Below are 15751 nucleotides of genomic sequence, written 5' to 3' on the forward strand. Positions count from 1 at the left end.
GCACACCGGTCCCTGGGGTAGCAGCAGCAGCCCTGCCTGGATGCTGCGTTCTGGCCAGGCCAGGCCCTTCCGCAACCCCATCTTGTTTCGGCAGCCGGGACCCACGGTATTACAGAAAAGCCCAAAATAAGCAACCTTTATATTAAAAAAAGCCCAAAAAACTGCAACCCATGACTCTCTAAAAAAATTTAAAGCAACTTTTTTAAAAAAACAAGCTCATTTCTGCTTATTATTCATGGATTTGGCAACACTGGCTCAGAGCCGCCGCCAGGAAGTAACCACCACTGCAGAAGGGGGAAGGGGATGAGGCTATTTGCGCTGCTGCCACAGAGGGAAGGACTGGGCTCTCCTGCCCCGCAGCTCGGGGCCCTAGTCATGTGCCCAGTTTGCCTATGCATTAATCCAGCCCTGCAGTGGTGAGAATAACATTTTACCTATGCAACACGGAGCCTCAGACCAGATGCAGTGACTGAATTTCACAAGAGTCTATGGAGCTTGCAGTGTAAATGTTTCCTCTAAGCTGAATCTCTTCGGTGTTCACAGGCTTGGAAGGGACCTCAGGAATCATCTAATTCAGCTACTGCGCAGATGCAGGATTTGCAGCTCCTAAACTATCCCAGACAAATGTTTATCCAGCCTATTCTTGAAAGCCTCCAAAGAAGGAAGAGTCCATGACTTCCCCGGGCAGCTTGTTCCATTGTCCTACAGCTCACACTTAAAAAGTTTTTCCCCCCCTAGATCTGATCTAAATCTGCTTTGATGCCGGTTAAACCTATTATTTTAAACCATGCAGTTTAAGCCAGATTTGCTTTTCCTGCACAGCAGAGGGAAAGAACTGCAACTGCAAAAGGGCAAAGCCACCAGCATTTGTTTATTACACAAATAAAGATTTCCAGCTAAAATGACAGCATGGGTTTCAATAGATTAAAAAATAATAACAACACCACGCACAGAAAGAACAATCTTCCCAACTCAAATCCTAATGAGAATTCCATATTGATAGCCTATTTGTTAAATATGGGCTTATAGGTAAAAGCTTCAGGACAAATATATTGGTAGGCAAATCACAGCTCTAGCTCTCCTATTCTAGCTGTACTTTGTCCATCGATTCACCGGGATGTACTGCCTAATTAAACAGGAGGTTGTGGCACCAAATTCGTCCCTGGTGTAACTTCACTGGAATCAATGGCATATTCCCAAGGATCCATCAATACATGAGGGGTCAGATTTTTGCAAGACCTCAAGGCTCAAACTTTAAGTGCTCAGCGCCCACAATTCACCCATATTTGCACAAATTTGTGGCCGTAGCTCCCATAGCGACCTCTGCAGCCCAAATCTGGCTACATATTGAAGTACAGACACGGGAGTCTGTATATCTGGTCGCAGCCATGGTTGCTGAACTCATTTGGCTCTGCATGGGAACATGTAGATAGACTTACCGTTACTGAGCTCATTACCTATCACCTGTTACCCTCCTTCCAGACACTCTTTTCTGACGGGTAAAATAACAGTTGAACAGAAAAATAAGCAGGCAAAACAAGATCAGGATCTTTAAAAAACAAAACAAAACAGTAGAAAGGACAGATGTATACTAGTACGATCATTAACTAAGCTCAAGCCTAGATCTAAAACTTAACAGCCCATATGCTCACAGCAGGTTTATGTTCGCTACATAAGGCTACATGGAAGTTCCAAGAAAACAAAGGGACAGCCGGGGTAAATCCTAATTAAATTTCAGTGAAATGCGGGAATATAATATCCCTTATCTCTTCCCATCCGGAGGAACGTCATCAGAGCCGCAGTACCCCTCTGTGTGACCTTTTTTTGCCAATCAAATGTTACCGTTCAGCTCACCATGCAGGAGCCAATTAAAAATATCCATCAGCATCTTTTGTTTCCTAACCTTGCTTTTTTCTCTCTTTTTTTATTATTGCTGTTGCTCTGCCGCACGGAGTTAGACGCATCCTAAATCTAACAGGTCTTTAAAAGCATGAAGGTATATTAAAAAAAAAAAACACAACTAAATGAAATCGGGGGGAACAGACACATAATTCTGCTAAAACTTGAAGGATAAAAATACTTGCTAGGGTGACACACGGTGCATTCTGATCAGGGGGAATGCAGAGAAGAGAATGCCAATAAGCTGCTATTGACGCAATTGAGCAGACTGCATTTCTAAGCAAGCCAAGTTTCTGCCTGACGTCAGCCTCTAATTTAAGGACCGTGCCACGTGACTCCACTCCATTTCAGAAAGGGGAAGGGAAAGGGCACTTTTGGAAAGGTCACCAAAAGACTAAAGACTCCGTCGAGCAAAGACAGGGTGCAAGGAAGGGAGTTTCTATGACAGAAAGGATTCCTCGTCTTGCTGACGAGAGTACTACGCACCGAATCCCTGATCCTACATTTCAGAATAGCTGCATAGAGATGAAATTTTGCCTCCTCTTCAAAAGGGTCGCATCCTATCAGAAAGGAAACGAAAGTAGGAGATCGACAAGTCACTGTAGCAATGTACGCGTATCATACCAAACAAATCTTTTACCCAGGCCCAAAGCCCAAATATTTTGATGGGGCTACAGGGGTTGGGGGGGGGGAAGAGAGCACATGCACACGAGAGCACAGAGACACCCTCACTCTGATGTGCTTTTCCTGGGGCCCATGTGCTAAAAAAGCCATTTCAGAAAAACTGAATAGCAAAGAGTTAGACAGGAAGGTGGCTGCTTGAATCTGAAGCTGCTTAATTGCATCATTAACATTTCATTGTGCCTGTCTATTTCCATTTTTCACTTTTATTTCCGCTTGGAATGCATTAACTAAAAATACATGGCATCTTCTCCCATTTCTGCCAGTTTAGTCTCAGGTTCTGAGCGTCAAGCATGCTGCAATGCATACCACTCTCCAGCCCGGCTCCACGGTGCGTGGGACATCCCATCACCTCCCATGACATGCAGGGGCAGGGTGAAGATTAAGCAGCCAGCTTGCCATACGTTGTTAAACACAAAGCTATCTGCATTACCTAGAAGGTCGTGGTTGCTGCTACACAGCAGCAGAACTGTCGTGCCATAATCCAAGGGCCAGGATATAAGCAGAGGACAGTGGGGGTTGTACATTCTCCCCATGGCATGGAAATATAAGGAAGTAACTCCCACAAATGATCATCTCCAGCTTTGTCTATAAGGAAGCAGAAACTCCCTTAGCCCTCCTCTAGAGCCAGGCATTTGCTTCGTCTCACAGACCAGCTTCCCGATGCAACAGCATCTTCCCCTGGAAGATCCCTCACCACCAACCAGCCCCAAGACACCTGATTAGCATTCACTTTGCAAAAAAGGGGGGGAAAAAAGGCACAACAGAGAAATGGCTTTCCCAAGGTAATACTGCAGATCTTCACCAGGAACAGAATCCAGTGTGACAGAAGAATTGCTCTATTATTTTTCTATAGTAAAAAAAAAAAAAAGCTGCCACTTTCTAAGGGATGCCTCGAGTCTAAACAGGTGAAGAACTAATGAGTTAGACTCTCAGCTCTCCAGGGCAGGGGCTGTCTCCTATTGGTGTTTGTAAGACACCCCACCGCTCAGGTCCCATTCTCCTTTGCTGCAAATAACGGTTCTTTCCTGTAAAGCTGCATAATGCACAATAATGTTGTTATTGAAATAAAAAATCTGGAATTATAACTACAGCTAAGTCATTGCTTGGCAAGACAAATGTAAGCCGGTATTTCAGTTATAGAGGAAGTTACATGCTTTTAATATCTTTGCAGCTCTGCGTACTTTAAACCAACAAAAGAGTTAAGACTGATTTTTTCATAACTAGCCTTTCAACGTGGAAATGCTGGCATCATGTCCTGTAACAACTAGGGATGTGGAGGCTGCCATTTACCCATGTGTAAAAGCAATGTGTCTAACGGTCAGGCCTTGAGTTCAACCTAAAGAACGTGATCATGGCTGCTCCTCTCTACTGGACGGCCCTCAAGTCCAGATTTGTGGGTATATAAAGAAAGTGCCACGGGCAGGTAAGACATTCACACCCAGGAAGCACGAGATGCCAAGCTAATATGGTTTTGCCTACTTCCATCTGGCAATGAAGCGCAGCTGTTGAGAGGGGAATGCTTTGTGGACTCTGACTGGGACTTCTGATAAAGAACTTGTGAGCTCATGGACTGACTCATCCACAGTGCAGCAGATGAAGAAAGGAGAGGGAAATCCTACTCCTTAAGTGCTCCCCTGAAGAGAGAGGCATGCCAGCTCCCAGGCTGATGAATAGAAGTCTCTTGGACTGGATGTACCACCCACCATCACTTTTATATTAAGGAAAAACCCAAGTGGCTGCAGAACAAAGCACAAATACATACAGAAACCAGACAGGAAGGACAACGGAGGCCTGGGTACATTTTATCTCCCCACTTCTTCGGGACGACAGCACTTCTCTGGAAACAAAGCTATTGCTCCAGGTGTGTAAGGAGGGAAGGAAGCCAGCTTACAGGGTTAAGGACAGAAGTTACACATGAATCAATCTAAATGATTGGAAACCAGTTCAAATCTGTAACGCGACAGAAGTTCAGCGCTCAGAAACCACTTTCAAAATGTCCACAACCTGTTTAGGATAAACCTGGATGGATGTAGTGCCACACTTAACTTGAATCTGGAGGGGATCTGGGACAGAACCTTAATAAACTGATTTAACCTAAGTTAACTCACAGTCCCCCAGCATCCCAAGATACTGTACACCTCTCCCACACCCCCCACACCCTCAAAGGGTGGGCAGGCTAGCTTTGACACAAACCATCTGCTCCCACTGAGCAGGGAGGCTTCTGGTCTGGGCCATTGTAGGCATGTGGCTGCATTTCGCAAATGAAAAATGAATGTCTGGTCACTTGCTTATCAGTTCAATCTACACAGTTTAGACTAGCCTGCGGAAAATTAATCAATTCAGCCTTGGGCTTTTTGACCGTCTGTGCTTAGCCTAGGGAATAAAAGTTTATCCAGATATCACCATGGTTCTTAGCATCTCATGAAGCAGGCTGTTGCTTACAGAAGCTATCACATCCTCTGTTGTAGTCTATACCGTGCAAATCCACCCGGCCTTCTGCCAGACCAACACGGCTAACTAGCTCTATCTGCACACCATCGGATAAAAGGTAGGAAGGACGACTTCAGAGCGTTCCCAGCTCATGAGCGAATGAGACTTCAAGCACTCTAAGAATCAGTGACCCAATGGATACTGGTAGGGTCTACAGGGTAGGGCACTGGGCTAGGAGTCAGGAGACATCAGTTCTAACCCTAGTGTTGCCACCGACGTGCTGCATTAACCTCGGGCACCTCTTTTTGCCTTCTCCCCTTATCTGTCACATCCGAGACAAGTTCCTAGGGAGACCATCTCTCACAGGGTGGTTGCATGATGCCACGCACAATGAGCCCACATCTTGGTTTCAGCCTGAAGACGTTGTGATAAAAGCAACACAGCACCTTGTGCAAAAGGGTTACCACTAGCAAGTACTCCATTGCTTCATGAGAGCGAATTACCACGGTTGAGTTACAATGCCAAATTAGCCGCACATACTGGTTCCAGTTTATGAGGCATTCCCAAGGAGCGAAGCAGCATGCTGGATGGTTGCTGATGCTGGGCACAGTAAGTTTACTGTGTAGACATAGCTCTGAGTCCATGACAATGGTAAGCAGGGCACAGACTCACAGCTGGCACTAGGGATGCTCTTTTGACCTAGAGATATGAGCTCCTTATTTAATGGCCAGAGAGATGAGACATTTTCTTATGAGCCATGCGTCACGCATTATAATGGAAATCTTTCACAGCTGCTGCATCATTGCAATTTCAACCAAATCAGAGGAAAGGAAATACTGGAAAAGCTTGTCCTACTTTTCTCTTGCATTATTGACACTGAAAAACAGTATCAATAATACAGGAGGAAGAAGAAAAAAAAAAACCAACAAGAACTGGAGAAGCAGAATCAAGCCTCCTGGGCACTTACTAAACTACAGCTTATATTCCTGAAACAAATTTTGCTTCCTCACTGCCCCACCAAGACGCCCACCATCTCTGGAACAGATACAGGTTCGCATGCATAAATAAGCAGGCACATGCCCTCTGGAAGTAGTTAGGCCAAATGCAAAAAGGAATTAAAACAGTGAGGCCAGCGGTTCAGAAAACAGGCCATATTAGCATCACTTGCAGAGAGTTAGCACCCAACAGGAATTGCTTGTGAATTCGACTTAAATCAAACAAGCCTTTTGCAGAAACAATCACTTCCATTGAAAACCTGAGTGTAGCCAGGCATAAGCCTCAGAACAGACAGAGATCTTCTCTCTATCGTAGCAATGGGGCAAACCCAGGCATAGAGAAGAAGCTGAAAAAAGTCTAGTTACAAGTCAACAAGAGCCATGATCAGAGCATGCTTGGTTCCAGCTGACAGCCCTATCAATCCACCTCAAAACCCATCCTCAAAACCCATCCACATGCTTCTGAGGGTTGAAGTAGCTCTGTTTAAATAAATAGCCAAAATCAGCACTAACAGAGGTTCCAGGATATTAGAAGAAAATCTTCCTTGCCAAGGAAGACATAGACCTAGACAGAGGCTTCTAAAAAATCCCTAACGTGCTTCAAAAACCCTCCTAGGAGGTGGTTTTAAAATATTTTAAAACTTCATTTTATTACTCTTCAGAAACAGTTTTTAAATCCCTTCCAAGTTGTCATGCCATAAGTATTCTAAAACAGTGTTTTAAAAATGCTATATTATATCCCCCAAACAGGGAAAAGAATTACCTTGAACCAGCAGTAAGCATCAAGAAACTGAGAACAAGTTCCTAGGGAGCAACATTTTACTGTAATATTAGTAGCAACTTAGGCAGACTGATCATCACAAAAAAATCTAAGTTTGGCAAAAGGAAAAAGGTTTGGGGCAATATTGGTTTCATTTAAACACTAGGGGGCAAATTCTCTGAGGAAAAGGGGTCATTAGCAGCACAGCTAGTTAGGGTCAGATCTCATTACATGTATTAGGCATCTAAATGGACTTGGGCACCTAATTGCAATTCTAGTCCACCCTGTTCAATTCCTACTAATATCCCACATGCATCTAGTTTTGTAATATACTGTCAACTCACCCTTAAGATTGAGTCACAAGAAAGCAGTGAGGAGGAAGGGGAGGAGACCCACCAACCTTTTGCATTTAATTGTTTTTCAGGGACTCGAGTAGGGTGGATGAGAATTCCCCTTCTGCGCCTCAAGTGGGGAGGGAGAGGGGATAGACTCTGACCTTAAGTATCTGATTCCCATTGATCATTGTAAGGGCCTTTCCAGCCCTGCTTTCCTAAGGCCTTTAACCCAGGCTCCATGTTCAAGGCAGGATCATCCCCAACTAAACCAAATCTCAACCAACTGTCTATCTAACCTGCCCTTGAAAATTTCCAGGAATGGAGATTTCACAACCCGTCAAGGTAGCTTGTTCCAGTACTTGACCACCCATATAGTCAGATAGTTCTGTCTAATCTCCAACCTAAATCTCCCCTGATGCAGTTTGAGAACATTGTCCCTAGTCCTGTCCCCTCCAGCCACAGAGAAAAAACCCAGCTCCATCCTCTCTTTTATCACCCATTAGGAATTTGAAGACTTTATCACCTCAGTCTTCTCTTCCCCAGACTAAACAACCCTCATAAGTTATGCTTCCCAGACCTCTAATCAGTTTGTTGCTCTCGACTGGACAAAAAAGTTGCTCCTTTGCCCCATCACTGCTTCAGCAACGGTAACGTGGGTCCAGTTATTTACACTCATTGTAAGGCTCTCTTAAACAGCAGTGTAAAAAGGATCCGATTCTGATTCGTGACAAGTTCCTAAGGTCTCTACAGATAAGTTAATTCAGATCTCCGGCTGACAAACCTCTACCCACTTTTTCAGATGTGCTGCTGAAAACTTTTCATATTTCCATGCTTTTTAACTGGTTGCTGTTAGTTAACATTGGCTCTTTGTTACAGGAGCACTCGGGGATGGTTTGGGGTTCAGTTCCTCTCTTGATCTGCATTTCCATTTCAATGAAAGAACAAGCATAAAGGAGTATTGTAGAACTCGGTGGCACATAAAAAGGACGATAAAAGAGACTTCACATTACAGCAACAGTAACAAATGCTTGACATAATTCCATAATTAGAAAAGAGGTTTGCAAATACAAGTAACAGAATTAGAGCTGGAGAAGACTCTTTAGCGCCCTCTTTAACTAAGAATAGTACACCCATCCTAGCTTTAACCTATTGGCTAGGGACAGACATTCAAAAAGCCTGAACCTGAATGGATTCAATCTTTGCAGGTTAGTCTAACATGGCTAGGCTAAATTGGTTTGTAACTGACTGAGGAAATGCAGGCACATGTCTGCACTGGCTCAGGCTAGAAGTTAGGGGGCACTAGAGCAGCCCTCCCCTCACTTGTATAGTGTTGAGCTTAGTGGGGCATGGCCAAGCCCTGGCAGGATGCTCCGATTAGGGAGGCTTCCCCACTCCACCCCGCCCCAAGCTGACCAGCAAGGGAGCCAGCAGGGAGTTGATAACAGAGCACTGAGTTACACAGAGAGTTGTTAGCATTTATCATCCCATCAATCAAAACAAAGCTTCTCTCATTAGTTCAAGCTCTTCTTAAACAACTTTTTCCAAGGAAGGAACAGAGGGACATTACCAGCTATCTGTTGATTAGCTCCATAGCCATTGAGCCTGGGGTGACAGTCACAGCAAAGACGCTGCCCAGAGGCTCTGGTGGTTCAAAAACCTGTCCTGATGTCTATGTTGCTACACCTGCATCAATATTGCTACTCAGTCTAGTTAGAGCAAAAACTAGTGTGCTTTTGTTTGTTTAGGGTATGAAATGAAGTTCATCTTACCATTTCACTTTTCCCTAATATCTCAAAATGTTGCTCTTCCAGAGTTCGACTGTGCTCCTTAGATTCAGCCAAGAGCCTGCTCATCTGCTTGCTTTTAAGTTCTCCTGAATAAATAAGCTTTTCTAAAGTTAGAACCTAGGTACAGTAAGAGGCCATCCAACATCTTGCAGACAATGTCTGCTCCAACCATCAAGATTTAACCCTCTACATGAGCTAGTAGAAACTCCCATCAGTGGAATTACCATAAAAACTCTGAAGAAAACAATAAATGAAAGTGCTCAGGCAATAGATAAGCCTTATCATTTGTATTTAAGGGCCTTGTTTTCTTTCTTTCTTTCTTTTTTTTTTAAGTCCCTTACTACCATTTTACAAAATCTCAGCACTGTAGCTAGCAGAATGAAAGCAAAGTCAGTTTGTTTTAGATCACACATTGAATTAAAGAGCTTTTAGTAAACATATTGTGCCTGGAAGCCAATGGAACATTGTTGGTAGCTTTTTAAAATGGAGCAACTTTATTTCCTAATTATGAAGGGAAGGCAAGGAAAGATGTCAGCGTACAAGCCCCGAAGAGTCCAAATGAAAGGAAACTTTAAGCACTACTCATATATAGGCAGTTAGTTTCTTCAATTACCATCTGCCACAAATGAAAAGGAAGAAGGTGAAACAACAGAAACAACTAAAACCTACCGAAATTCACTTTTGCATAAGCTCATTTTTTGTAAAGCCATGCAATTTAGCAGGTTAGCATTTAAACAAGAACATGCAATGTTTGCCCACACAAAATGAGGCAGCGTCCTCAGTTGAGTCTAGGTAGCAACAAGGCTCCCATCTCATCATGTTATTGATTTCTTGCCCTCCCCAGATTTCCCATAGCCTTATATCCATCTGGATTTCTCTTAATTAAATCTAAAAAAAACCTAACCTGCTGTTCAAAGGGCTTCTGTTTCATCCCTCAAAGGCAGAAAAACATCTTAGCAATATCAGTGCCTACTACAGCACACTTGTGTTCCCTACTAGGAGCAATTCTTTCTAGTACCTTTGAGATGTGCTATGGAGATGTGCTATGTTCCAGCGAGCTAGCTCACAGGAATTAATAAGGGCAAAAAGTAGCGAGATTTCTTTTTTCCCCCTGCCGAAACATCTCTTGGGAGCCTTGAACAAAGAGGAGGGTAATTTAGAGCTCAAGACACAAATGAACTGGATTCTGCAATTCAATGCACACCTGATGGACTATCATCTACAGTACAATCAAATAAAAAAGACAACTTGCTAACAGCTGTTGCATGAACTTGCTGTCTTTGCTTAAAATTGATCCATTCCTATAAATAGTAAACAGCATGCTCGAAGTCTGCTGGCATTGATAAGCTGTTCCCTCCCTGTGGACTCCCTCTGTTGTTTTTTTGGCAGCAAGAAGGGAGGTCTGCTTACTTCATCTGATCTTTTTACCTGTTTTTTGGGACCACACTGAGGTAGGCTGGCCCTTCCACCTCCACCAGCTTGTGCAAACAAACCTCAAAAGACACCAGGTGTTTCAGTGATTTATACAAAGTACCCCCTGTTGAGCCACACAAAAACCTTAACGTAAAACAAATCTAGCTGGGAAGAACACATGACTATGCATGGCAATGTGACGCTGCAATATAGATCTAGCACATACAGATTCTCTCCGACTCTGGCAGGGCTCCTAATGTAAAAGTGCCAAGGGGAGTTACAAATGGAAGGTAGAGATGGCTCCAGCCATGGCTCAGGCAAACACATGAACAATTCCATCCCTAATCACCCAAACTCTTAATAAAAGGGGCTGCATGTCATCCAGAGCTAAGAGCATAGGGGAGGTATTGAGTGGTAGAACATACTGGCTAGGGACACATTCAAAAAGCCCAAGCCTGAATTGTTTCAGTCTTTGCAGGTTAATCTAACCTGGCTAGGCTGAACCGGTTTGCAACTGGACAAACATTCTCTCTGGGCTGAGGAAATTCAGGCACATGCCTGCAGTGGCTCAGGCTAGAAGCTGGGGGGAGGTGCTAGAGCAGCCCTCCCTTCCCTCGTACAGTACTGAGCTGGAGGGAGGATGGGGGGGTGACCAGGATCTCTGATTAGGGAGGTGTGCCTGCACCATCCCGGGCTTTTCCCCATTGACTGCTCAAGAGGTGGGAATGTTGCCAGCCCTCAGCCCCCTGCTATCACTCTGAGACAAGGGGGGGAGGGGTGTGCTGTGCATGCATTTGTTGATGATACGGAGCTTTTCAAACTCCCCCCTTGCTTCTTTATACTGTCTGCAGCAAACTGACAGGTGAGCAACCCAGCAGGGAGCTGATAACAGTGATTATCACCTCATCAGTGTGTGGGCCGGGCCCCGATCCCACCCTCGTCGCCATGCGCAGCGGTGATTCCGATCCCATTCTGGCCGCCATGGGCTAGCCGGGGGCGAGCCAGGGTCGAACCGGACCCGTCTTCGGTGCACGCGGGCTGTGGCCAGCAGCCCGGGCACGCGGGGCAGGAGAGAACCGCGGGGCGGTTTAGCGCACGCGAGTTAGAATTAGTCATGGAGGCGTAATGGTTGATTGAAAAGATTATTTACTTACACCCAAAGATGGTATTGCTGTAGGCTGGACAGGTTTCCAGGCACAGCTCCCGCTTGAACCCTCGTTGGAGGACTCTGACAAATCGATTGCTCCCACGGAGTTTGCTAGGCTCCGCGGGTCCGGTTAAGTTGGGTTCGAAAAGTTTCCCCGGAGTTACTTAGGCTCCGTGGATCCGATAAGTTTTCCCCGGAGTTTGCTAGGCTCCGCGGGTCTGAAATTACAGGAAAGGGATACGTCTAGGATTGCGCTCGGCGACAGGGAGAGGCGAGAAGCAAAAGCTCCGTAGACCCGGTTCTATTGCCTCTATTGCCTACTTAGGGGAGGCGCGCCGGGTCCGCGAGGGTCCGTAGCGCTTGGAGATCTTCACACAGAATCTCTCTCGTCCTCCCTCCTCCGACTTGGGCGGAAACTACCCAAGCCTTATGTACGGCTAGCAAGCCAATCGCTAGCTGCCACGTGTGCCTACATTAGGAATGGGCCAATAACATGGCGTGAATCCTAATACAAATGGCGGGAACTTCTTTACAACGTGTATCACTACAATGCAAGAAAGAGATGCACACTGCAAAGAAGCTACAATTTGGCGGGAAATCCCCCGTTGCACCAGAGTTCTTTCTTGCAGCAGAGAACTCTACCGTGCAAAAAAAGCAACAAATTTGGTGGGAAATAATTTAGCAGTGCTGAAGCACACACACAAACAAAAAAATCACAACTTTGGGTTGTGACAATCAGCAAAACAACAGGCTCGCTCCACTACTTCAAACTCTTCTCAAAGAGCTTACCAGCTGACCTGTTGATTAGCTCCAAATAGCCCTAAGCAGTCACTGTTCTGTCTGCCTGTCCCACTGAAAATGGTGAGAGAGAGATGCACACAGACACCTCTCAGCACTAGCTAGCATACCACATGCTTGGGGGCCATGGGGTTGGGGAGGGAGGAGGGGACATAGGGAAGCCAGGCAGACCCTGCTGTGTCTGCAGTCTCTGCCAGAGCTCTGGCCAGGGAGCAGAGGGGAGGAGTCAGCTCTGCTGTGGAGCAGAGAGCCCCACCCAGAACAGAGAGCATGCTGGGATGCTGGGGGTATCTGGGTTATCTTAAACCAGCAAGGGGTCTGGGACAGACAGACAATGTATAAACTGGTTTAACCCAAATCAATTAAGTCTGATACTATATTCAGCCAGGTTCATCTCAAACTGGTTTATGTGCACTGAACATCTCTTCTGTTACAGGTTTAAACCAGCTTCTGATCACTTAAACCAGTTTATGTGTAATGTCTGTCCCTAGCCATTGGGATAGAATCCAGTTCTTTGCTACAGACAATTGAGCCGGGACTCATTATCCATTGATAACAATACACAGGGAGCCAAGAGGACACGCAGGGCAGGCAAAGTTCATCTTGCCTAGAAGTTGTTTTCTCCCCATCCTCCTGCTCAAACAACACTGGTGACTCACTATACACTCCTGCCTCTTTTTTTGGTTGCCTAATCCAAAGTCCATTGAGTTCAGAGTCAATAGGCTTTGGATCCTCCCACAGAGTGCTGTTTTTCTCATGTCTATACACCACATGTGACCATTTTATTACACATACTTGTGTTTATTTCTTGTATTTTGCAAGATCTTCCATTATACATGTGCCTTTAAGCAGCAGGCACTGCAGCAGGTGTTGCACCATCTGAGGCTCTGTTGCACTTGCAGCTGGTTGAACCAATGGCGTAGCCCCACTTCTTCACTAGTTTCTTGGAGTGTTCAACTCCGGTGCAGAGGTGGTTGAGACTTTACCACTTTTGCCATGGCTCATCAGCCCCTGGTGGCAAGGACTCAGCTGCTGGAATGTCCAGTTTTTCCCACTGTCAAGTATTTTTTTCAACCTCTTGTGCTTAGGAACAGTTAGCATTTCCCAGCAATGAAACCTAGGGTCCTCACACTGTGCACTATTGTATCATTATGCTGCAAGTTCATTACTATGGTGATTCATTATTTGCCTTCAGAAAATAAAATCTGGTTTATTAGACTATAAACCTGTGTGAAGCTCAAGTACTGGTAACAAACAGGAAGAAATGAGTAGAACTGTGATTTCTGTAGAAATTACTGTTGCGTTACCTGGTAGCCAAGGCCACTTGTTTTGTATTGTTTTCTCCTTCAAACATTGAAGAGTAAAAGAAAAGTCTTTAACATTCATGTCACAAGAAGTAAGACAAGAATTCCCAGATAAACACATTTAAGCAATGCTAGGTTAATTAGGATTCTCAGTTTCAACTGAGTTTCAAATGATAAAATGGACGTAATCTTACAACCTAAATTATAACATGCCAAAAAGTGCAGCAAGCTTTCAGTAGTTCATGACCAGAGATTTTTCTTTTTAAAATACACCAAACCAACAGGATTGTAAATACGCTTGTGTTCCTCCTTCCCCCATCGCATCTGCATCAAGAAAGCCAAAGTGTGTCTTTGATATCAAGAGCATTGGTGCATACCACCTATGGTAAGATTGTTTCAAGCTCCCAAGTAACATTGGCTGCAAATCCCATTTTCAAATGTAATTCTGGACCAGATTTTAGAGGCACAAAGACCTTTGCCAAAAGCAGGTAGATAACTAGTGGGATTTTCACAAGGCGCCCATCTGTAACAGCATTACAGCAGTTGAAGAAGCAGAGCATCTCAAATCAATAGGGAACTAAGGCAGCAGCCCTGGAGTGTGTTGTGTTGTTTTCCACCAACTCCCTATGTAGCTTTAGACTGTGCTGTATTTGGCATTTGTTGTTCGCCACACCTCTTCAGGAGGATATGCTATCATTGTACGTGTATATACTATATAACAACTTACAAAGAAAAAAGTGTGATAAAAGGAATTTCCTATTATAAAACATGATGAATGATACACTTAATTTTTAATTGCATTTGTTTCAAGCTCTGTTTGGACAGAAATTGGAATTCAAGTCAACAAATGCTGTATTTTTAAGTTAAATGAAACCTACCTTAAACTTCCTGGCTGTTGAGAGAGTCTGCCACAATACATTCTGTGTTTAAAACCAGTTAACAACACAAAGGCCAAGTACAGACAGCCAAAAAGCTCAAGGCTGAATTGCAGGTTAGTCTAAACTGCAGAGATTAAACTGAGAAACACCTGGATACACATTCACTTTTGATTCAGGAAATGCAGCCACATCCCTCCAGTGGCTCAAGCCATGAGCTAGAGGAAGGCAGTAGACCACAGGTCTCTGGAACATAGCCAGCATGGTCTCTGTGTTCACATCTTCCTGCTGCCCCCGAGGTCTCTGAGATTTGCAGTCCAAGATCACAGTAGCAGGACTCTGCAGGGTTGATCATCACTTCCTTTTCCTACTTCCAAGTGCCTCTGGGATTTGTAGTCGAGTCACGGTCAGCAGTAACTTTCAGTAAGTTTAGCAGGGGCAGGGCAGCTCTGCACTTGGGGAAGGTGGGTTTAATCAAGGGAAGGGGAGTTAAACCCCCCTCCCTGGCCCCAGATCCCAGTGGCAGTTGGGGAGGGGAATCCCTGCCTTCCCCCACCAACCCTTCTCTGCTGGAACAGAGAGCACAGTCCAGCCTGGGGCTGAAAAGCATGCTAGGGGACTATGATTTAAACTTAAACCATGAAGGGGTCTGGCACAGAAGTTTCATAAACCGTTTGACCCAAATCAATTAAGTTTGATACTACCTTCAGCCAGGTTATTCTTAAACAAGTTTCAGCCATTTTGAAACTGATTTATGTGCACTGAACTTCTGTTCTTTTAGGCAAGGGACAGACATTAAAAAACCTGAGCCTGAATTAATTCAATCTTTGCAGGTTAGTCTAACCTGGCGAGGATAAATCAATTTTAGAACAGCCCTCCCTCCCTTCCTCAGCACTGAGCTAAGGGGAGGCATGGCCAGACCCCAGCAAGACACTCTGATTAGTCCAGCAGGGAACTGATAACAGTGTTTATCACCCCTAACTCAGTGTTTATCAACCCATTAAGAAAACAAAGGGATGTTCCCAGCTACCTGTTGATTCAGCATGGACCATAGCCAGCATGTGGTCTGCTAGCTAATACGTAGACACCTCTCCGCAAGGCAGAGGCCTGTGGGGAAATCCTGCTTAGCAAGGAATGGTGAGGGGGAGGGAGGAAGCAGTCCACACTGTCTGCTGGAGCTCCAGCCAGGGAGCAGAGGGGAGGGGCCAGATGTGCTGTGGAGCAGAGAGCCCCGCCCAGCCCAGAGAGCAAGCTGGGGCATCTGGTTTATCTTAAACCAGCAAGGGGGTTGGGACAGACATTGTATAAACTGATTTGACCCAAA

At 45.0% G+C, this 15751-nt stretch overlaps 1 protein-coding gene across 3 annotated transcripts in view; it reads right to left on the bottom strand.

The window, feature by feature from the left end:
* The window catches only part of PITPNM3 (PITPNM family member 3), a 317984-nt gene that overhangs the window by 270701 nt on the left and 31532 nt on the right, over positions 1 to 15751 (bottom strand). The gene's annotated exons all lie outside the window — the stretch shown is intronic.

Source organism: Alligator mississippiensis, chromosome 14 (genome assembly GCF_030867095.1).
Source record: "Alligator mississippiensis isolate rAllMis1 chromosome 14, rAllMis1, whole genome shotgun sequence".
Lineage (NCBI taxonomy): Eukaryota > Metazoa > Chordata > Crocodylia > Alligatoridae > Alligator > Alligator mississippiensis.